General features: G+C 41.3%; 1 protein-coding gene and 1 pseudogene across 3 annotated transcripts in view; one reads left to right on the top strand and one right to left on the bottom strand.

Moving 5' to 3' along the window:
• The window catches only part of JAK1 (Janus kinase 1), a 157265-nt gene that overhangs the window by 21832 nt on the left and 111805 nt on the right, over positions 1 to 23628 (top strand). The window lies entirely within an intron of this gene.
• On the bottom strand, positions 12095 to 12606 carry LOC136397696 (large ribosomal subunit protein uL23-like; annotated as a pseudogene).

Here is a 23628-nt window from a genome sequence, read left to right as displayed (position 1 = left end):
CATCCCCCCTTTCTCCCATCCCCCATTCTCCCATCCCCCTTTCTCCCATCCCCCATTCTCCCATCCCCCTTTCTCCCATCCCCCATTCTCCCATCCTCCCTTTCTCCTATCCCCCATTCCTCCATCCCCCCTTTCTCCCATCCCCCATTCCCCCATCCCCCATTCTCCCATCCCCATTCTCCCATCCCCCCTTTCTCCCATCCCCCATTCTCCCATCCCCCCTTTCTCCCATCCCCCATTCCTCCATCCCCCCTTTCTCCCATCCCCCATTCTCCCACCCCCCCTTTCTCCCATCCCCCTTTCTCCCACCCCCCATTCCTCTGCCTTTCCTCTCTCTCTGTCTGTCAAATCAATGGAAAAAAAATTTTTTAAAAAGAAGTTAAACAAGTAACATATTTGCATTTTAGGAAAATTAAAACCCAAGACCCGTCATTCAGATAAACATTTTTGTTAATGTTTAGTGTTTATTATTGCAGACTCTATTTTATTTATATACAGACCTATAAATTAAAAATAATTTCATGGAGATTGTAGAAGATAATGCAGTTTTGTAGTCTGGCTTTTTTAGCAAGTAACTGACTTCTCATAATTTACCTCTATAAAGTAATAACTTTTGGTTAGGTGACAACTTTTTATGGTACATAGTTTTCTGTAGTATGGATGAACGAAAGTTTATTTACATAACTCTCTGATGTGGAACGTATAAATATATATTGTTTGTGTTTCCTATTAAAAACATTCCTGTTATAAACATCTTTGAGCCTCCATTTTTGTGGACTTTTATGATTTTTTCTTTAGGAGACTGTAAGTTGCTTTGTATTTTCTGAAAATTTTTCACATTTTAAGATTTTTGGATACTTATCTATGCCATGATTTTAAAAGCACATACTCTACTTGGAAACATGATGAATCTGCCAAGTTGGTTTTTTAGAAGAGTAGGTTGTGTGGATTCCTTGGTGAATAGACAGTCCTGGGCACTGTGGGAGACCTGAGCAGAATTTCTAACAGATTTCCCCCAGAGCACCATCAACATTCTGGGCTGCCAGTTTTCAAGATTTGCTATGGAGATGTGAGGTGGAAGCCAACTTAAATTACTGGAAGATAGTCCTGTGGAAGAGGCCAGCGTTGTCATTTTGTGTTTGCCAGGTGTGTTGCAATGAACCTTGAAAACCCTTCCAAGTAAAATAAAGGTCTTCTTTTTCCCCCCTTATGATTAAAAAACAGGTTTCTAATTGGGAAGTCAAAAAGCAATTTCAGAAGACAGTTTTTTCTGGTTAGCGGTTATAAAGATTTCCTACGATAATATTCCCAATGTCCTGAAGTTATTTTATTGGCCAGGTCTGCGTCAGTGAAATCAACAAGGCTAGTTTATCTTTGCAGACTGTGACAATGAACTCATATCTGCACTTTCTCGGGAGCGCAGTTCACATTTAAGATTTGCTTCAGGCTTCTCTATGCACCTTTGTGGTGTGTTTCAGGTTTCTGGATATGAAACTGGTTTGATGTTAATTCCTAGCATGACAGCCTTTTAAACATCCTTCAACACAGGGGTTGGGAACCTTTTTGGCTGAGAGAGCCATGAATGCCACATTTTTTTTTTCCCCCCATTTTTCTGAAGTTGGAAACAGGGAGAGACAGTCAGACTCCCGCATGCGCCCGACCGGGATCCACCCGGCATGCCCACCATGGGGCGACGCTCTGCCCACCAGGGGGTGATGCTCTGCCCATCCTGGCGTCGCCATGTTGCGACCAGAGCCACTCTAGTGCCTGAGGCAGAGGCCACAGAGCCATCCCCAGCGCCCGGGCCATCTTTGCTCCAATGGAGCCTTGGCTGCGGGAGGGGAAGAGAGAGACAGAGAGGAAAGCGCGGCGGAGGGGTGGAGAAGCAAATGGGCGCTTCTCCTGTGTGCCCTGGCCGGGAATCGAACCCGGGTCCTCCGCACACTAGGCCGACGCTCTACCGCTGAGCCAACTGGCCAGGGCTTTTTTTTTTTTTTTTTTGTATTTTTCTGAAGCTGGAAACGGGGAGAGACAGTCAGACAGACTCCCGCATGCGCCCGACCGGGATCCACCGGGCACGCCCACCAGGGGCGATGCTCTGCCCACCAGGGGGCGATGCTCTGCCCCTCCGGGGCGTCGCTCTGCTGCGACCAGAGCCACTCTAGCGCCTGGGGCAGAGGCCAAGGAGCCATCCATCCCCAGCGCCCGGGCCATCTTTGCTCCAATGGAGCCTCGCTGCGGGAGGGGAAGAGAGAGACAGAGAGGAAGGAGGGGGGGTGGAGAAGCAAATGGGCGCTTCTCCTGTGTGCCCTGGCCGGGAATTGAACCCGGGTCCCCCGCACACCAGGCCGACACTCTACCGCTGAGCCAACCGGCCAGGGCAACGCCACATATTTTAAAATGTAATTCCGTGAGAGCCCTACAGCAACCCGTGTCCGTTATGCATTATCCAATAAAAATTTGGTGTTGTCCCAAAGGACAGCTGTGATTGGCTCCAGCCACCCGCAATCATGAACATGAGCGGTAGGAAATAAATGAATTGTAATACATGAGAATGTTTTATATTTTTAACATTTTTTTAATTAAAGATTTGTCTGCGAGCCAGATGCAGCCATCAAAAGAGCCACAGGTTCCCGACCCCTGCACTAACATAAGCAAGAGTCTGCTTAGCTAGTACCTTGCTTGGCACATTACTTCTCCCTTTATTTGCCTCTTTCTCCATTTCTCCTGGTTCATGTAAGTTGTTATACCTAGGCAGTCATAAACATTTATCAATTAGATTTGTATTTAATAAAAGTAAGCCTTGTCATTAATTAATGAAAACCAAACCAAAGGAACCTATAGTTAATGGAGCACTGAGTTGAAGAATTGGGAAAGGTTGAAATTCTTCCTTCAAATAAGGGGCAGATCTGTGTATTATCTTCCTGTTCTTTGATTTCAGTGTTAGAATAGTCCATCTAAAGCCTCAGTTTCATAGTAATATTTAGGCACATTCTTCTATGCTATACTTAAAGGAATTTAGAAACATTTTTATTTCTAATACTGTCTATTAGGTTTATATATAAATCTTTTATACACTGTACATCTCATATATAATCTAGTGTAGATTTAGATTGATAATGACTTACTAAAATATTTATTTTTCAGTAATGTAATAGTATTTCTGCCCTAATATAAGGTATTTACCAACTAGAAAAAGTACTATGTTAATTTGAAATTGTACTCACTAAATTATGGAATTGTGTACTACGTTCTAGTAAAGATATGTGATAACTGTAGATAAAATTTCAAAAGGAGCTATGGAGAGAAAATTCTTATTTAGGAAGCTTTTGCTCAGTAAAATACACTGCTCACAAAAATTAGGGGATACTTTATCGCTTCATATTCTTTTTGAAATATCCCCTAATTATATCTTTCCTATTGGATGTCTATATTAGTTCTCCTTTGGTAACTTAAGCAAAAAAAAAAGGGGGGGGGGTTGGGATTTATTGGCCCATATAACTGGAGCCTCCTAAGGGGAGTGGGGAAGACTCTGTGTGCTCAAGAGATGCCAAACATGGTCCCTTCATTAGGAGTCCTACTTTTTCTGTTGCTCTTTTATTGGTCTCATTTCTTGGCACAGTGATGTTTTCAAATGGCTTAAAGGAGAACAATTGGCTGGCCCAAGTTGATGCTCTTCTGGCTTCTACTTATCAAATCTCCCTGAAGGATTCTTATTTGGGTCACTCCTTGGTCATTCATGGATAGGAGTCAGGCAGGACACTGGGATCTGTAGTCCCAACTACAACTACTCTGGGATAAGAGATTTCCAGACAAATAAAGACAACAGATGTCTGCCATTGCATCTTGAACTGGCAGTTAAAAAAAATTTTTTTTTAAATTGTGATAGACTATACAACATAAAATTTACCTTCTTCACCATTTTTGTTATAGTTCAGTAGTTTTAAGTACATTCATATTATTTACAACCTATCTCCAAAAAGCTTTTCATCTTGCACAAAAGAAACTCTATACCCCTTAAACAACCCCCTGACACCCTCCCCCATTTCCCTTTTCTCCAAGCCCCTGGCAACCATATTCTCTTTTTGATATAGTTAATAATTATATTAAAATTTAAGCCCTGGCTGGTTGTCTTAGTGGTAGAGCGTCGGCCCAGCGTGTGAAACTCCTGGGTTCGATTCCTGGCCAGGGCACACAGGAGAAGTGCCCATCTGCTTCTCCACCCCTCCCCCTCTCCTTCCTCTCTGTCTTTCTCTTCCCCTCCCGCAGCCAAGGCTCCATTGGAGCAAAGTTGGCCCGGGCGCTAAGGATGGCTCCATGGCCTTCGCCTCAGGTGCTAGAATGGTTCTGATTGCAGCTGAGCAACGACCCAGATGGGCAGAGCATCGCTCCCTGGTGGGCATGTCGGGTGGATCCTGGTCAGGCTCATGCGGGAGTCTGTCTGCCTACCCCCGCTTCTCACTTTGTAAAAATATAAACAAACAAACAAAAAATTTAAATATTGCATTAGAGAATATAGGTTGTATTAGGTCTATAAAATTATACCATTTATGAATTTTAAAACATCATTGACACAAAAAAGAACAATACCAGAGGAGATTATGTCTGATGAGCTTATGGCAAAGGCTCTTGGGAGGGTGAAGCACTGGACTTTATAGTATATACCCTCAGAAACCATTGCCTTTGGGCAGAGGTTTCAGTTTTAGTTTCTCTTCCCCATTCTTTTCTTTAATCCTTAAATAATTTTTAATTACAGTTGGCATACAATATTTTATTAGTTTCGGGTGTACAACACAGTGATTAGACATTTGTATAACTTATGAAGTGATCACCCCAATAAAACTAGTGTCTATCTGGCACCATACATAGTTATTACAATATTATTGACTATATTCCTTATGCTGTACTTTACACCCCCATAATTAATCTGTAACTACCAATTTGACTCTTAATCCTTTCATCTTTTTCACCCATCCCCCAAACCTTACCACCTGCCAACTGTCAAAATGTTCTCTGAATCAGTCTGTTTCTTTTTGTTTATTTGTTTTATTAGGTTTTTAAATTTATTGTGTTAAAATGGATTCAAGTCCCACTCAATATAACAACCTTGCCTCCCAACAATGTGCCCCCCATTACACCCTCTGTGCCCCTCTCCTATTGACTCCCTCCCCCCTTTCCTCTGGGACTTGCTGTCCTGTTATCTGTATCTATAAATTATCTATGTATAATTTCACTAATCCCTTCACCTTCTCTGGTCCCGTCCCCTCACAGTTGTCCCTTGCTCCTCGTGACCCCCCTCTGCCTCTGTTTTGTTCCTCAGTTCACCGTGTTTATTAGATTCCACATATAAGTGAGATCAAATGATATTTGTTTTTCTTTGCCTGGCTTATTTCACTTAGCATAATAATCTCCAGGTTCCCACCATCACAAAAAAATAAGATTTCCTTCTTTTTCACAGCCACATAGTATTATTCCATTGTGTATATGTACCACAGCTTTTTTTTTATCTACTTGTCCACTGATGGACTCTTGGGCGGTTTCTAGATCTTTGCTTTTGTAAACAATGCTGCAATAAACATGGGGGTGCATATCTCCTTTTGAGTTAGTGTTTTGGGATTCTTAGAATATATTCCTAAAAGTGGGATAGCTGGGTCAAAAGGCAGTTCCTTTTTTTTTTTTTTTTTAATTTTACTTTTTTTGATAGAGACAGAGTCAGAGAGAGGGACAGATAGGGACAGATAGACAGGAAGGGAGAGAGATGAGAAACATCAGTTCTTCCTTGTAGCTCCTTAGTTGTTCATTGATTGCTTTCTCTTATGTGCCTTGACCGGTGGGGGGGGCCACAGCAGAGTAAGAAATTCCTTGCTCAAGCCAGTGACCTTGGGCTCAAACCAGCAGCCTTGAGCTTTAAGCCAGTGACCCAGCACTTAAGCTGGTGAGCTCATACTCAAGCCGAATAAGCCTGCACTCAAGCCAGCGACCTCAGGGTTTTAAACCTGGATCCTCCGTTTCCCAGTCCGACACTCTATCCACTGCTCCACTGCCTGGTCAGGCAGCAGTTCCATTTTGAATTTTTTGAGGAAATGCCACACTGTTTTCCACAGTGGCTGCACAAGTTTGCATTCCCACCAGCAGTGCAGGAGGGTTCCCTTTTCTCCACATCCTCGCCAGCACTTGTGTGTTGATTTGTTGATGAGTGCCATTCTGACAGGTGTGAGGTGGTAGCTCATTGTGGTTTTTAATTTGCATTTCTCTGATGATTAGTGATGTTGAGCATTTTTTCATATGCCTGTTGGCCATCTGTATGTCCTGAGTCTGTTTTTATTCTGCTTATTTTGTTTTTTAGATTCCATACATAAGGAAAATCATATGGCATTTGTCTTTCTCTCTCTGACTTATTTCACTCAGCATGGTACTCTTTAGATTCATCCATGTTGTGCTTTTTTTATTTTTAAATTTTTTTATTTTTTTATAGAGACAGAGAGAGAGATAGATAGGGACAGACAGACAGGAAGGGAGAGAGATGAGAAGCATGAACCATCAGTTTTTCATTGTGACATCTTAGTTGTTCATTGATTGCTTTCTCATCTGTGCCTTGACTGTGGGCCTTCAGCAGACCAAGTAACCCCTTGCTCAAGCCAGTGACCTTGGGTCCAAGCTGGTGAGCTTTGCTCAAACCAGATGAGCCCACTCTCAAGTTGGTGACCTCGGGGTCTCGAACCTGGGTCCTCTACATCCCAGTCTGATGCTCTATCCACTGCAGCACTGCTTGGTCAGGCCATCCATGTTGTTTAAGTATTGCTACTCAAAAAAAATTTTTTTTCATTTTCATGAAGTAGCTTTTTCCATACCTTTACTTTGTTTTTGTGTCTTTCATCTGAATTGAGTCTCTTGTAGAGAACATATGTAAGGATCTTTGTCTTTTTTATCCAGTTAGCCACTATATGTCTTTTGATTTGGAGCATTTAAAATAATTGTTGACAGATATGTATTTATTGCCATTTTATAATTTTTTTAAAATCTTTTTTGTTCCTGCTCCTAACAAAGACTTTTTAACATTTCTTGCAATACTGGCTTGGTGGTGATACTCTCCTTTAACTTTTTCTTGTCTGGGAAGCTCTTTGTTCTTCAATTCTATATGATAGCTTTGCTGGTCAGAGTAATCTTGATTATAGATTCTTGCTTTTCATCACTTTGACTATCTTGTGCCAATCCCTTGGCCTGAAAAGTTTCTGTTGGGAAATCAGCTAACAGTCTTATGGGAGCTCTTTTGTAGGTAACTTACTGCTTTTCTCTTGCTGCTCAATTCTACTTTCTGTCTATGAATTTGACTACTCTAGGTACCTCATATAAGTGGGATCATATTTATATAATATTTGTCCTTTTGTGTCTGACTTATTTCACTTAGAATAATGTCCTCAAGGTTCATCCATGTTGTAGCGTGTGTCAGAATTGTTTTTAGAAACTGAATAATATTCCCTTGATTGTATATAATGCATTTTATTTATTCATTCATCTGTCAACAGACATTGTGTTGCTTTTACCTTTTGGATATTGTGAATAGTGCTGCTATGAACATGAATTTATAAATATCTCCTCATTTTAATTGAAACCTGGTTTCAATTATTTTTTGAACTGGCAGCTTTTTAGATAGCTAACTCAAACAGATCCAAAACTAAGTTTATTTTTTTTTCCTTAAAAACTGCCCCTTATTGCCCTGGACGGTTGGCTCAGCGGTAGAGCGTCGGCCTGGCGTGCAGAAGTCCCGGGTTTGATTCCCGGCCAGGGCACATAGGAGAAGCGCCCATTTGCTTCTCCACCCCCCCCTCCTTCCTCTCTGTCTCTCTCTTCCCCTCCCGCAGCCAAGGCTCCATTGGAGCAAAGATGGCCCGGGCGCTGGGGATGGCTCCTTGGCCTCTGCCCCAGGCGCTAGAGTGGCTCTGGTCGCGGCAGAGCGATGCCCCGGAGGGGCAGCGCATCGCCCCCTGGTGGGCAGAGCATCGCCCCCTGGTGGGCGTGCCAGGTGGATCCCGGTCGGGCACATGCGGGAGTCTGTCTGACTGTCTCTCCCCGTTTCCAGCTTCAGAAAAATACAAAAAAAAACCCCAAAAAACAAAAAAACAAAAAAACTGCCCCTTATTATAACCTCCCTGTCATATCACCTTCTCTGGTTAACTGATCCAGAACTGGGGCCTATTTTGACTCATCACCAGTCAATTGATACATATCTCCTCAACATCTTTTTAATCCAGTGCTTCCCTGAGCATGAATGTTTCAAAGACTTCTGCCAGTAAAGAATTTCATGATCAGATAAGTTTGGGAATTGCGTGATGTTGCTTAGTTTATATTTTTTCTAGGAGAACCAAAATGTATCAATATGTTAACATACTAAAGTTTCAAGAAGTTTTACAGTAAAGAAACGAACATTTCCTTGAATATTAAATGACTCAATCAATGCTTTTCCAAATATATTTTACCACTTGTTCACTTCACATTTCCTAATATGAAATCGTGTGAGAAATGCAGCTTCTATGTCCCCTTGCGTTTCCATCTGCGCTCCCTCCCTTCATTAGGTGTCATCTTTTGCTTGGACAGTAGCCCAAGCCTCTGAAATCAGAAGTTTTAAATCTTTTTTTGTCTCATCAGACCATTTGGCAGTCACTTGAAGCCTCTTTCTCTTAAAATACTAGAACGAATACCATAAAATGTATAAAATCACAAACCATTCACTGACTTGCTAGAGATGAGCTGTTCTGTGGTTCATCTTCAGTTGCTGCCGACTGGAAGTGCTCTGTGGGGAGTATTGCATGGGGCGGGGGGATAATGTGGGCATAGAGTTAGGACAGTTTCTGTGGGCAAGTTATTTAACTTTCTCTGTCTGTTTACTCATTTATAAAATGGAAATAATAGTACATACCTCATAGGGTTGTTATGAGAATTTAGTCCTTATATTTAAAGCACTTAGAACAGTGACTGGTATATATAAGTGCGCAATAAAATATCAGTTTCTATTCTTTCCTCCCTCCTTTCCTAGTGACATCGTTTTTATCATCTTATTGCAAAAGATGATTTACAATTCCTGTGAAATTTATTATTCAGAGACTTTGCATGCATTTCCATAGTTAATCCTCAATGAAGGGAAAAATAATCCTCTGATAACATTATACGTAATTAACTGTTTTTGGTTATTAATAAGTACAAAATGTAGAAAACCCTTTGCTAGTGTAGATGTAGAATGTGTGCTTTATTTAACAAGCACTTATTCTTAAAACCTAGAAAACTGAGATTATTAGAGGAAACACTGTGCAAGGAAGTGTGGTTATGGGTGAAGTACTGACTTACAGGATCTTTATTTTTACTGAGACTTAAATAGTTCCTTTTGAGAGTTTCAGCAGATAAGAGCATGAGTTCCAGTCACAGTCTTGTGACTTGGGGCAAGTTACCACATACCTTGTCATTGACTTATTTACAGAAATGGGTCTGGTTATATCTACTGGGCTTAATCTGAATATTGAATGAGATAATGTGCAGAAAACACAGATAGGTGATCTATAAATCACTCTCTTTTTCCTCTCTGCTTCCAGGGAAGTAGGAAAGGATCCCTGTGTAATTTATTGCTAAGCCCTAATGCCTTTCACCTATGGGTGGCAAATTTTTCTCTTACCAAGGTTTCCTGGGCAGGAATTTAACTCTCCATTACTGTTATTATTACTATTATTATTGGTGTTGCTGTGTTGACATTTTGTTTGACATGGATACTATAGTCATATGGTTCAGAAAGTAAAACAAGGTACAAATGGAGAAGACTTGCTCACATCCTTGTTCCTGTCAGCTTCCTTCCCTGTCCCCTTATGTATCCTCCTTTATTAACTTCTTGTGTTCAGATGCAGGTCTATATTCTTTCTCTGTTTTTGTACAAAAGGTACCATACTCTATATACCATTCTGTACTTTGCTTTCATGATTTTACAGTATTTACTTCTCTTCAAAGTTTTATAGTTTTTCTGGCTTTTGTGTAATTTCCCATTAGTTAGATATAACCCAATCATAAAATAAAGGTAGGCATATCATAATTGTTTTTAAAATATTGATAGGGATTAAATACAGTAATTTCTTAATTTTAATTATTATTTTGTGACAGAGAGAGGGACAGATAGGGAGAGACAGGAAGAGGGAGAGATGAGAAGCATCAATTCTTAGTTGAGGCACCTTAGTTGGTCATTGATTGTTTTCTCATATGTTCCTTGGCTAGGGGGCTATAGCAGATCTAGTGACCCTTTGCTCAAACCGGCGACCTTGGGCTCAAGCTGGTGAGCCTTGCTCGAACCAGATGAGCCCGCACTCAAGCTGGTGACCTCGGGGTTTCAAACCTGGGTCCTCTGCATCCCAATCCCACGCTCTATCCACTGCGCCACCGCCTGGTCAGGTTTTTAATTTTTTAATTTTTAAAGAAAAGCAACTGTAGTGCTGCACTTAACTGTTCACATGATGATATTCTTTTGGTCTTTTCCTTTCTTTTTAAAATTGGGACAGTTACTTTATTTTGAACAAGAAAGTGATATACACAACTCAAAGTGTTCCCCATAATATGAGAGGCTCTTCCCCTATTTTACTCCACACCCTACAATATAATTTTGGGGGGAAAAGTCTTATATTTGGTGAATTATGTTATCTACTATTACTATTACATTACTACTGCTATTATTATAGTAGTACTCTACTATTATTTGTTCCCCTGAGGTAGGCACAGCATTTGCTGATACCTGGCTTAGAGTCTAAAAATCATGTCCAGACAGAACATGCTACATAGTTACATTTTGATATTAAATTGGAGCTTAAACTTTCATTTGGGTTAAAGTCGAATGTGCGAATGTGCATACTAATACATAACTACTAAACCACTATTATTGATTTAATTAAAGAAAATGAAGGTGGTTTGTTCACATTTTCACAGTTCCTTCCATGTATAAATCAGTTTTATTGTTCCTTTCTGATGAAATAGCCTTGCAAAGGAAAGCTAACCTTGCTTTAAGTCTACAATAAGAAACAAAAAGGGAAATTTGAAATAATTGTTGACATAATTATTTTGGTCCCTAATATACAAGACATATAATGTTAATTTTACCTTTCATTTCTAAGATTATCAGACTAATAAGCAGATAAACTTCAATGAAATCCCAAATGAAAGAATTTTCAAAACTGTTGCATGCTGTATTTTCAAATGTTTCCAGAGTTAAGGAGTGATTTTTCTTTTCAGATGTACATGTAATTACAGTACATTCTTGACTCTTGAATTCTTACGGATGAATCATTTTGGAATAACCAAGTTTTCTAGATGGGTGAGAGGTTATTCTTATAATCACTGTATTTAAAAAACTTGAACTACTTTAATGAAAAAGGTAAAAAATATATTTGCTGTGCCTTTCCACTGAGCACCATTTTTATTTATTTATTTTTAATTTTTATTGATTTGAGAAAGGGCGGGGGAAGAGAGAAGGAGAGAGAAAAAAAAACAGGGGGAGAAGCAACTCATAGTAGTTGTTTCTCTTGTATGTGCCTTGACCGGACAAGCCCAGGGTTTTGAACTGGCGACCTCAGCATTCCAGGTCAACGCTTTATCCACTGCACCATCACAGGTTAGGCTTATTTTTGTTTATTAGTCAGGTTCAATTGTGAGCATAAATAGTTATGCTGAGCACTGTGCTTATAAAGTGATAGCATGGTTTTGGAGTACAAAGTCCTGGGTTTAAATTTAAGTTTTGTTGCTTAACTCTGTTGCATTGGAACAGCAAAACCCTCTTCACCTCATTTTCCTTATTTTAAAAGAAATTGGGAAAGAAAAATTTGTTATAAAATAACTTCCATAAATGATAGCTCTTGTGATTAATATGATAGGTATACTCTCCAGGGTCTAGTGAGTTATGTATATACAACACACACATATGCACACACACACAGGATATTTTCATACTAACTAGCTTTGGACTAGAATTCTTGTTGTGCTTTGTATAGTTTTTCTATCAGCTTTCCTGTTTTTACTTTTTTATTTTACCATGTAAAAGTTTTATGTTTAGAATTAGCCAGCTGAATCCAGTTTAGATGATCCCAATTTTGTTGGCAACATTCAAAGCATCATAGTCAGAAGCCAGTCGAACATATGCCTCCTTCTCTCCATCCTGATCAGGGTGTTGACCTTGGCCATGTCCTAGAACTTCTTCACAGACTGTTTGATCTGGTGCTTGTTGTCCTTGACATCCACAATGAACACAAGCGCACTGTTGTCTTCTATCTTCCTCATGGCTGACTTGGTAGTCCGGTAGTCTGGTAGGCCAGGGTAACTTGGTGATTGCATAATGGTCAAGCTTGTTTCTGCTGGGGCGCTCTTCTGAGGATATTTAGGCTGCCTTCAGAGCCACAGTGTCTTCGGCTGCTGGATCTTGTGTGTGTGTGTGTGTGTGTGTGTGTGAGAGAGAGAGAGAGAGAGAGAGAGAGAGAGAGAGAGTGTCTGTGGACGTCTTTCAGCACTGCTTTCTTTGCCTTCAAAGCCTTTTGCCATGGCTTCAGTTTTGGGAGGGGCAGGGGCTTCCTTTTTCACTTCCGGTGCCATCTTCGTGAAAAGGCTGTTTTCTCTTTGTGAGGCAACCAGTGTGCCTGTGTGTAGGGCTTCTTCCCATAGAATATACAGGCTTGTTGGCATCTAGTCACTCTTTATTTTATTTACAGCTGAAAAGTCAGCTGACATGTAATGTTCATGATGTCTGTGTCAAATGTCTGTAGCATTTCCTTTGGTGAACTCATATTTTATGTGTATTCTAAAACAGTGAAGCCTAGCATCATTAAAACATAAGTGTGTATTTGCATACTGGTCTTTTTTTTTGAAAGGAGTAGCATTAAGCAAACCAGTAGGGAGACATGTAGTCTTGAGTCGTTTTTCTCTTATTTCCTCTTCCCCTTTTATTGACGTGTGTGGCACTTCTGAGTTTCAGAGTGAAGATTGAAACCATGTGGTTTTCTGAGTTTTTTTAAAAGCCTTGTATGGGATTATATCCATGACCGTGACCTTATAAATTACTCATTTGCTGTGTGCTAACCCTTGTGCTTTGTTTGGTAAACTGAGATCTGGAGAAATTAAGCATGTAATTTATTTTATAAATTAATAACTCTTGTTTGACTTCAAAAGTCATACTTTTTACCACTAAACTATACTATATGTTAGCTTCACACTAGTGACTCCTAACTTCTGCAGACTGTGAAGCTCTTGTTTTCTTGGATGAATGTATTGGAGTTGGGGTGATGGGGGGTAGACATTTAGACTTCTTCCCTTGTTCTATGTAATGAGCAGTAAGCTGCCATCTGCTGTTCCCAATTGCACAGTCACTCTTAGAGATGTGTGTTGTGCTCATATGTAAGCACTCATGCTAAGATCTACTGCTCACAGAATCTTCTGGCATCCTTCTGCCTTTAGAAAAGAAGGTTGGTGGCAGCCATAATAGTGTGCCATGGGGCAGAGATATCTTTAGAGCAAAATATGCTCTCAGTTTTCAAAAAGGAGTGCTGTAAACACATGTGAGCCAACAGAGTCACTGTGAAAAGAATGCTAGATGAACCTGCAATTTAAATTAATTTTTTAAATGATTAAATATTAAGTTAATTATAACATTAAATAAAAATGCCAGGGGAGGGCAGATGCCCAGGACTCTCTTCTGGGGCACTGGAAAGCATGTCCTGAGATAGTATGGCGCTGCCACCTGCCTCTGCCCCCATCTCATCCTGTGTAGACATAAAATATTAAGAAGAGGGACTTCATGAGGCAGCATTAGTTCTTCAGTTTCTTTTGCAGTGATCTCTTAATGTTAGCTGAGAAACATGAAAGTATATGGTCTGGTGGTAAGAAAAAGTTTACTTGCTACTTTCATTCAGAGCTAATATAAGTTTTGGGCTTCATAAATGATCCTGATGTTGAAGGAGGTGGAGCAGTCCAGTCCAGTTGAAATATGTCATTAAGCCCAAACTAATCAGATCATCTGTGCACCTTCATGAGAGGCTGATTGATGCCCTTGGTCCAAGCATTCATTTCATGTAATAACGTGGAATCATATTTTATGTGTTCTAAAACAATGAAGCCTAGCACCGTTAAAACTTAAGTGTGTATTTGCATGCTGGTCTTTATTTATTAGTTTATAGGTCAGGGAAAGATTCTGTTGCTATCCCATTATTACTGGGCCAGTAGTTGAAAAGAACTGTTATCTTATCGATATAAAAGGAAGACGTAAAATCACACAGTGCATCTAAAAGACTTTTATTAAAGTCTTTATAGCCTGACCAGGCAGTGGCACAGTGGATAGAGCGTCAGACTGGGATGTGGAGGACCCAGGTTAGAGACCCTGAGGTAGCCAGCTTGAGCGCGGGCTCATCTGGTTTGAGCAAAGCTCACCAGCTTGGACCCAACGTCGCTGGTTTGAGCAAGGGGTTACTTGGTCTGCTATAGCTCCACGGTCAAGGCACATATGAGAGGGCGATTGATGAACAACTAAAGTGCCACAATGAAAAACTGATGATTGATGCTTCTCATCTTTCTCCATTCCTGTCTGTCTGTCCCTATCTGTCCCTCTCTCTGACTCTCGCTCTGTCTCGGTAAAATAAATAAATAAATAAATAAATAAATAAATAAATAAAAGACTTTATAAAGGGCCATTGCCTGTGTCTTTGTATATAATTAAACTTAAATTTTTTAAAAATTTGGAAATAATTCTGAATTGGCAGGATATTGCTACAGAGGGGATCTGTGTTAATTGAACTTGACCATAAGTGAAATGCTTTGTTTTCCAATTTTAAAGGTTTTAGACTTATGGAAAAACTTTCCAAGATAAAAGATGCTTAATGTTGGGGTCTCTGAAACCTCTTTTAAACTAGTTTTCTGAGTGACGCCAGGTACAACTGGAATAATGGCTGAAATCCAGATGGCACTGGTCAGGACAAGGGCTGTGACTATGTCATAAAGTTTCCTTGCAAGCAAAAAGCACCATTAGGAGGAGAAGAGTGCTGTGGGGTTCTCTGGTCACTACAGCTTGGACCCCTTGCACCTCTGAGCTTCGGGTATGTACTTGTGGTTCTGCAAATGGTCCCAGTAGCCCTGGAGCTACAGTTATCAAAGTAACAGGTGGTGACAGCTGGGAGCCAGCTTGGCAGCCTGTCAGCTCCCAAATAGCCAAGGTTGCTCAAACTTGGCAAGGTCCTGCAGACCAAACTGGGGATGAGAGGATCACCCCCACACAGATACTTGATTTTTTTAAAGGATTTTTTTTTTTTTTTTTTTGTATTTTTCTGAAGCTGGAAACGGGGAGGCAGACAGACAGACTCCCGCATGTGCCCGACCGGGATCCACCCGGCACACCCACCAGGGGGCGACGCTCTGTCACGACCAGAGCCACTCTAGCGCCTGAGGCAGAGGCCAAGGAGCCATCCCCAGCGCCCGGGCCATCCTTTGCTCCAGTGGAGCCGCAGCTGCGGGAGGGGAAGAGAGAGACAGAGAGGAAGGAGAGGGGGAGGGGTGGAGAAGCAGATGGGCGCTTTTCCTGTGTGCCCTGGCTGGGAATCGAACCCGGGACTCCTGCACGCCAGGCCGATGCTCCACCACTGAGCCAACCGGCCAGGGCCTAAAGGATTTTTTTTAAAGGATTTTTCTATAAAAGGTCTGAGCTTCTGTAGGGACTTAGGATAAATTGAAATGCACTGCTTTGTGTTCTTACTCATACTTATTTGACTTAACCATACAAAATCACCATTTTTTTGTGGGTTAAAACAATGGTCAAATGTTAGAAGTGTCATGTGGTTCAACCTAATGTTTTTTGCTGTCACGTTGAAAAATTCTTTTGAATGTGGAATAGCATGTTTTCAAGAAAACACTGGCTCTACTTCTTCATTTTCAGAGGAAATATAGCAGTTACTGTTTTAAGTAGATTAATTAAACCTCACTGTCTTTATAAGCATGAGATAGGTCTAGTATTTTCCTCTCATTTTAAGACAACAGATAGTGAGTGATGGAGCTGTTAATACCCCGGCAGTCTAGTCATAAAGCTGTCTCGCTTCTCAGCACTTCTGTTTGGCCCATCTCTCCAGTCATACTTGTGAGGTCCTGGTTGTCTGGGCAGCTGACAGGGAAGTCACTTAGGTGCTGACGGACAAGTGACATAAGTGCCTCTCTCTGACTTCGTGGGAAAAAGAACTTAATATTCCTCTAAAATGAATTAATTTTTTCACAATATAGGAGTTTGGGGGACTTAAGGGTACTGCTCTTGCAGTTTTTAGGCCTCTGGAGTTGAGGGGGAGGGTTGTGTCTTGTTGGTTGAGAAAGTGTAAATGGTTATTGCCTTGGAAGAGGAAGGTGAATGTTTGTTTGATAGAGTCAATCCCAACCTTGAAATCCTGTAATTATCTAATAACCCACTGCCTGTCCTCTTATATTGCTTAACCTGACTTAGATCTTGAACATCGAGGGAAAGGAGGCGACTCAGCCCATGAGTAAGTTTTATTTAGAATTGCTTATTGGCCTCTTGCTTATGGAGTCTTGTATTGATATTGGTGGAGTAAGGCTGAGGGCTAGGAGACTGGGTCCTGTGAGAGCTGGGGAGAGCCCTTGGGCCATCTGTCTTTGGGCCAGCTGTCCTAAGTATTGAGACACAGATTGTTCTAGGTTGGTGCTCCTGGATCCTGTCAAGTCACAGTCCACACTTTCCTGATTTACTTGTACATTAGTTATGGCTCTGATATCCACTGAACAGAATTAAAAAGGCTCGCACAGTGTCTTTCCAGGGGCATTCCCTAGTCTTCTCCCTTAGCATCAGAAATGAGCCCTCATAGTTGCAGGTGATTGTGTCATCAGCATCTCAGGTATTCGTTTACAACAGGAAGGGCTGGACAGATAGCAAGTGACTGCCAGAGACCCAGATGACTTTTTATTCAGGCTGAGTAGGAGGAAATGACAGGTTGTTGTAGACTTGGTTTTAATTGTATTATCAGTCTTCTTGGTTTTCATTCTCTCACAGGCACAGGAAGGAAAAAGTCAGAAATTGATTTTTTAAGTATTTTTCATCACCCTCCAAGTCTCCTCCTTTAGTTTGAGCACAGTTGATGTGAGATTAAAACCAGTTTAATTTGTTTGGTGGTGTCATCCTCAAAGATGCCAGCCGCATCTAAATTTCCATTCCTTTTTCTAGAGGGCAGTCGTGGGAGAAGTGTCCTCGTTCTTGTTTTAGAGGGTGCAAGGAGGGGATTGATGTAGTTGTCCAAGACTAGGATTATATTGGTTTTCAAGTAAATTGATTTCATAAGTTGATCATGGATTTTCCCATAGACTGCTATGGTTCTGGGGACTCTGATAGTCCTGCTGGTGGACATTCATCCATTTATTGAGCACCTACTTTGTTCTAAGCACTGACTGTGGAATGAATAAAAACCAATGTTATCCCCTAATATAGTCTGGTGGATGATATCTACAACACAAAGCAAGCGAAGGTTGTAATGGTGTGTTTAACAAAGGACTATGAAGGCACAGAGAGGAGAATGGCTGCATTTGTCTGAGGAAGTCAGGAGGACTCCGCAGGGGAGTTGAGGCATTGGAACTGGACTTTTAGAGAAAGAAACAGAACTCTTCAGTTCCAATAGATGGGAAAGCTTTCAGAAAAGTCTCAGGGGGCACTCATAGTGGTTCATGACCTGAAGTCTCTACCCGTCTTGTTTTGTAACTGGAACGCCAAGCTCTCCCTTCACTGTTTTTTAAATTTATTTTCCTGTGAATTCATCCTGATGAGTCACCACAGTTTCTGTTTGCAGTGATGTCAGGTACTGCTGGTGAGAAGAAAACTCAGCTCTTTACTGCCTGGCTCCCCTGATTGGGGTTGCCCCCAACCCTATGCTCTCCCTTTCTCAGAAACAGCCTTGGTGTCATTTATTGTGTCATTTATTGAGCAGGTTTCTCAGGGCCAAACTGAAGGACCTTTGAGTGACACTGTTTGAGATCCCACTGAAACCCTTTCTCACTGATCTTAGTCGGTAACCAGCAACAGAGGCTGTTTTTGAGAAACATTTATTTCTCCATGTTTCCTGAGATACCTCTGTCCTTCCTGGATTTGGGGCAGCACTTATCTTTCCTTCTGTTTAGTAGCTCTAATAGTGTCTGTGTCACTTTCTGCCAGCTCCCCAATTCCAGGGGTGAACCTAGGTCAGGCCCTTGGCTGTGTGTTTTTGTATTACTTGGAAGTAACCATGCTTATATAGTAATTGTACGTACCGTAGTACCTGAAAATCCTAAAGACCAAAGTAGGTTTGAATGATTCAAAGTTCATCACTTTAGCGTGAAACAAAATGAATCTAAGGGTAAACCAAGGATTCTTTGGAAGCAAAAACTATTTTTAGACCAGCATGTTTGATGGAGCAAATAGATTGTATTATATTTGTGGTGCCCGAAATACACCATTCTCTTTCTTTGCTCTCCATTCTGCTGTGTTGTCAGAGATGCGAGAATCCTTGGAAGTGAACTCAGGCTCCACAGTTTTAAGAGGAGCAAGTCAGTATAATAAAGCAGCATGGGACTGAAGGGCATCCAGGCTGTCCTTGAAGAGTGAGCTTCAGTCAGCATGTTGCCTGCACGGATGGTGAGGGGAGGCTGCAGGTGGGAGGTAGGTAATGTCCTGTGGCATAACGTTGGTGAAAGGCCTTTTGGAATCCTGCTTTAAAGTGGTGTTGTGCAAGTTCTTCAGAAGTTTCTTCACTTCCCCTGGAAGCAATTACAAGAGATTACTCAGGGGCTGAAAAATGCTGCACTTGTCAGTGGTTTTGTTGAGCTAGAGATTGGTCAGATCTGATATCTGGATGGTGGCCATTGTTATTAAAAGACAACTTCCTGAGTCCAAGAATCTAGGAATTTAGAAATTCAAAGCAAACAGATGGGAGCCCTGTTTTCTCCCTCTTACCAGATAAGGGAAGTGTTTCATTAGCTGTGAAACTTTCAGTAAAACTGAACTTCTTTGCACCTGGGTTTACTCATTTCTAAAATGGAGATAATAGTGGTTACCGTCCTTATGGGCTGGTTCAGGATCGAATGAATTGATATCATGACTTGGCATGATATCTCATTTCATAAAGCTAACACTGATGTAGTATTTACTTATATTTATTTATTCTCCTCACTATTATTCTTTCTTATTTAAGATTTCCCTGAGGTTCTGGATTTCAAAAACAATTTCTTTCTATGGCTTTAGGCTCCATTCACAGTGGCTTAAGAGTTCTTATGGGGATAAAGAACCTTTAGTTTCTGGTAATTTTCTTAATTCCCCTTCTTTGCTTAATTTCCTACTCTTGAGGTGATGCAGGGGTGAGGACAGGTAGAGTCAAAAGTCAGTGGAGAACAGAGATGTGTAGTCAAAGATGGAGGCACTAGCTGGAGCCACTTACTGCCTGCCACAGAGTTGGGCTGTCGGGATTATTTGATGATATACGATGTAATCATTGATTATCCCATTTGCCAGTTAGAACAATGCCGTAGCATTAGTGCTAGGAGAAGCTGGACAAACATATATTGAGAACTCTTTGTACTTTCTTTGCAGGCCTCTGTAAAACTAAAATTTATTAAAAATAAAAAGATTTTTAAAAATTGGGGGTGTAAAGCCAGGAGCCGTGGCCAGGGCCACTATCACAGCAGCCTTCCGGCCTATGCAGGTTCGCATTGGATTCGGACAGTCGGTAAAGAAACAGCGGAGCCAAAAACTGATGGGCCATAGTCTTTAATCCTAGCTTGCACCCGGCGGGCAAGTAAAAGTACACACTGGGCTCCAAAACCCAATCACATTCAGTGCTCACAAAGCTACTGATTTATCCGAGTTTCCTAGAATCAAAGGTTTCTAGCTCACCAGCCTTATTCACCTCTGTTCCCCATCTCCTTCCTTATCCCAGATACAAACTCTACACAAACTGGCATCTCACTCAGCACTCCGCCATCTTGGCTGCTTCTCCTGGCCTCCTCCACGTGGCCTTTCTCTGCTCTCCTCTGCTCTCTCATGCTAATCTCAGGAACCAAGAGCACAAACTCCGTTCTGCCCCCATTTTATACTGTAGCTTCACAACCTCTAATCCAATATACAAAATAGGGAAGTTTCCAGTAGAGTCACTTCTCTGAGGCATGATTGGATTGCACCACCCCACATCAAAAAGGGTAGGAAAGGCTTAATCCCAAAACCAAGCCCCAGGCTACAAGGATTCTGCCTGCCTTTAGCCCACCCCCAACACACATTAATATCACCTGGGCGACGGCCTCCTCATGTCATCTTTAACAAAGTGAGCATAATACATTTTATCTGCCCAACAGGGGGAAATTGGGTGTTCAGTGGTTGTAGAGTTTCAGTCATGCAAGATGAAAACAACACTGTACATGTAGTTAACAATACTGTTAATTACATTTAAAAAATGTTGACGGTAAATTTATGTTGTTTATACCACAATAAATAAAAAGAAAAAAGTGAAAAGGTAGTCCTAACAACAAAACTGGTATGTAGCACCATGCCTGACACATAGAAGATGCTATTGGCTTGGCTTAGAAAATGCTTATTGGATACAAGAGGGAGTGAGTGAGTTCGGTTTGAACCTGACCCTGACACTCACTAGGTAAGTGACCTTCAGCTAAATTATTTATTTAATGAATCTGCCTTGCTGTCTAGAAAGTGCAGTAAAATGTACATTAAAGAATTGGTGTGAACATTGAGATTAAAGAACCTTACCAACTTTACCAGACGGTGAGCACACAGTGCAATATGTGGATGATGTACTATAGAATTGTACGTTTAAAACTTAAATGAGGTTATTGACCAGTGTAACCCCAGTAAATAAAAAAAAAGCCGTACCAGAGGATCCAGTATATAATGTGTTCCAAAATGTAGCAATCATTATTACTATAATATATATTGAGATATAAGTGCAAGAGAGATAACATGTGCTCACCCTTTGTATTCCAAAGCAACCTGTTATGAATTCATTTGTTATTGCATAATTGACTGTTCCTCTATGGTAAGAATATGAGCCAGCAGATGTGCCTGAGATTTGCCTGGCGTTTACTTGAGCGTGCTGCAAGTTATGTACTGCTTGAGCAGTTACAAGAGAGCAGACAAGTATAGGCTTGAGTTTAAAAAATAGTTTTAGCTTCCTTCGGAATCAGTGACATATTTACAAGATGTTCAACTATAAGCTCAATTGATGAGAGAAGCTTTATTATGAGGTCTGCAGAAGGACAATATGAACACATTGATGATCCTCAGTGGGTTAAAATTTGCCATAAGATTGAATTTATTTATGGGGTTTATTATAATTTCAAAGATTGTTAAAATATACCTTAAAAGTGAAATTTGAGTAAATATTTTCCCCCAGAATTTTTTTGTTTTTTAAAATGGAATTTATTAGGGTGACACTAAGTAACATAATTATACAGGTTTCAGGTGCCCAATTTTACAACACATCTCTGTACACTGTGTTGTGTGTTCATTCCCCCAGTCAGGTCTTTGCCCATCACCATTTATCCCTCCACACCCTCCACCTCCCCGCCATCTGTGTTTGTGTCCGTGAGGGCTTTTTTGGGGGTCCTTCTTTGCTCTATCCTTCTACCTCCCTCCCCCATCCCGCCTGCCCTCCTTACCTCCCATTTAGAACCTTTTGGTTACCTAGAACATACCTTCAGAGTTACATTACTTAATACTGGATGTTACATATTACAGTCTCATTCATTTTATAAACGATGAAACTGAGGCCTAGAGGGGCAAAGTGACTTCCCGGAAGTCACTCTGCAGGTTATTGGGAAAGCTAAGAGAAATACTTGGGTCTCTGCTTCTGTATATGTTATTCTCTGCTGAACAGTTAGGACTTACTGAGCAGTCAGGAAGCTGGGAAGCATGGCCTCCTCCCCCTACCTTTGTATGTACATAGGTGTGGGCATGTGAACACACTGCTGTGTACCCACTCACACAGTGGATGCCATGAGAGCTAGGTTCAGGTAAGAGGGTGAAGTTTGGGGTCCCTAGACTCAGCCTACCCTTCCTGGCAGTACTCCTTGTTCTGAATCTTTCTCACCACCTTTTTCTGCATGAAAACAATCTTCTTGGGCCTCAACTTTCAGGCTTCTCTGCTCTGACAAGTAATAGTAGCTCATCTGATAAACCTGTCTGATCTAAAAGATGAGGGTGAATTGAGTGACTACCACTCCCTGTTTTTGTGTTATCAAAAGCACCTAAGGGAATAGAATGCTTTCACCCCTAGTGGCTGTTTCGGGGGTATGGGGAGAGTGGGAGGTTGTTCTTAATAGTTTCTTTTGTGCCCTTAAAATCTCATGGTATAGAGACCCAGCCTTAAGAAATAAGACTGATCCTTCTTGGGGCTGTTACTGACTTGAATGTTGCCTTTGTGAGAATTAGAAAGCAGTGCCTTGTCTGGGCGTGGCAGCCCTGCAGCAGAGAACATGGCCAGGCTAGCAGAAGGCAGACGGGAGTTCAGCCATCACTCCCTCATTGCAGTGGGACACTCTTGGCAGTGCACAAGCTGCCCAACCATACACTGTAGTCTTGACCCTGCCTGTTATCTTCCAGCCAAATACAATGACTTTATTGTTTTTGCATTATACGGAGAACATACAGATTTGCTCACTATGGGTACTTAATAGATGTTTTGGTTGACTGCTAATTTTGAGTTGACTAAATACAGAGAAAGGCACTTTGCTGTCCTCGTAGCAGCAGTGACCATCCATGCATTAACTTAAAGATCCCATTTATGAATTCAATAGATACTGTGTGGAAGTTGGCAGGTACCAGCAAATACTTATTTAGTGTTGATGATATGCCAGGCTCCTGGCTGGCTGAAGAAGATAAAGTGGCAATGATGAGAAGGACAAATATGGTTCTTTCCCTCATCTCAAGTGAGGGAGAAGGACCCCAAACCAATACACAGGCCAGTAAGTAACAGAATTTTAGATTGTGATAAATACTGTAAGGAAAGTAAACAAGGATGTGTTAAAGTGCAAATAGGAGTTGGTGTGGCTGGGGAAGAGTGCACCCAAAGAATGGTGAGGAGCTAATGTGCAAAGAGCAGTCAAGTCAGCATGGCCCAATATGAGAAATAGTTTGATACATTTAGGACCTCATAGTATGTACTTGGAGCATAATGTGAATCAAGGCTGGAGGTAGCACTGATAATAACAATAGCAACCACTTATTTAGTCTGTACTGTGTGCCAGGCACTGTGCTGAATGCCTTCCCATAATTAACTATTTTAATACTGATAATCTGTGAGTTTCTATTATTCTCCTTGTTTATACGGATGATGAAACTGAGGCACAGAGGGCTAAATAACTTAAACAAGATTTCACAGCTGGTAAATGGTAGAGCAGGGATTCAAACAAAGACAGTCTGGTCCAGACTGTGCTTGTATCCACTGTGCTATAGTGCCAGCGGGGGCTGGGTCATGGGTGGCCTCCGTAGCCAGTCATTAAGGGGACCTATATCTAGTGGTGGTGGTGATGATGGTACTGGTAGTTAGTATTGTGGGAGGTTACAGGAGTAAGTAACTAAAGCTCTAGGGAAGGGTCATGCGTCCCCAT

This window comes from Saccopteryx leptura, chromosome 3 (genome assembly GCF_036850995.1).
Source record: "Saccopteryx leptura isolate mSacLep1 chromosome 3, mSacLep1_pri_phased_curated, whole genome shotgun sequence".
Lineage (NCBI taxonomy): Eukaryota > Metazoa > Chordata > Mammalia > Chiroptera > Emballonuridae > Saccopteryx > Saccopteryx leptura.
Note: the sequence above shows the minus strand (reverse complement) of the source record. Positions and strands in the feature narration are given on the sequence as shown.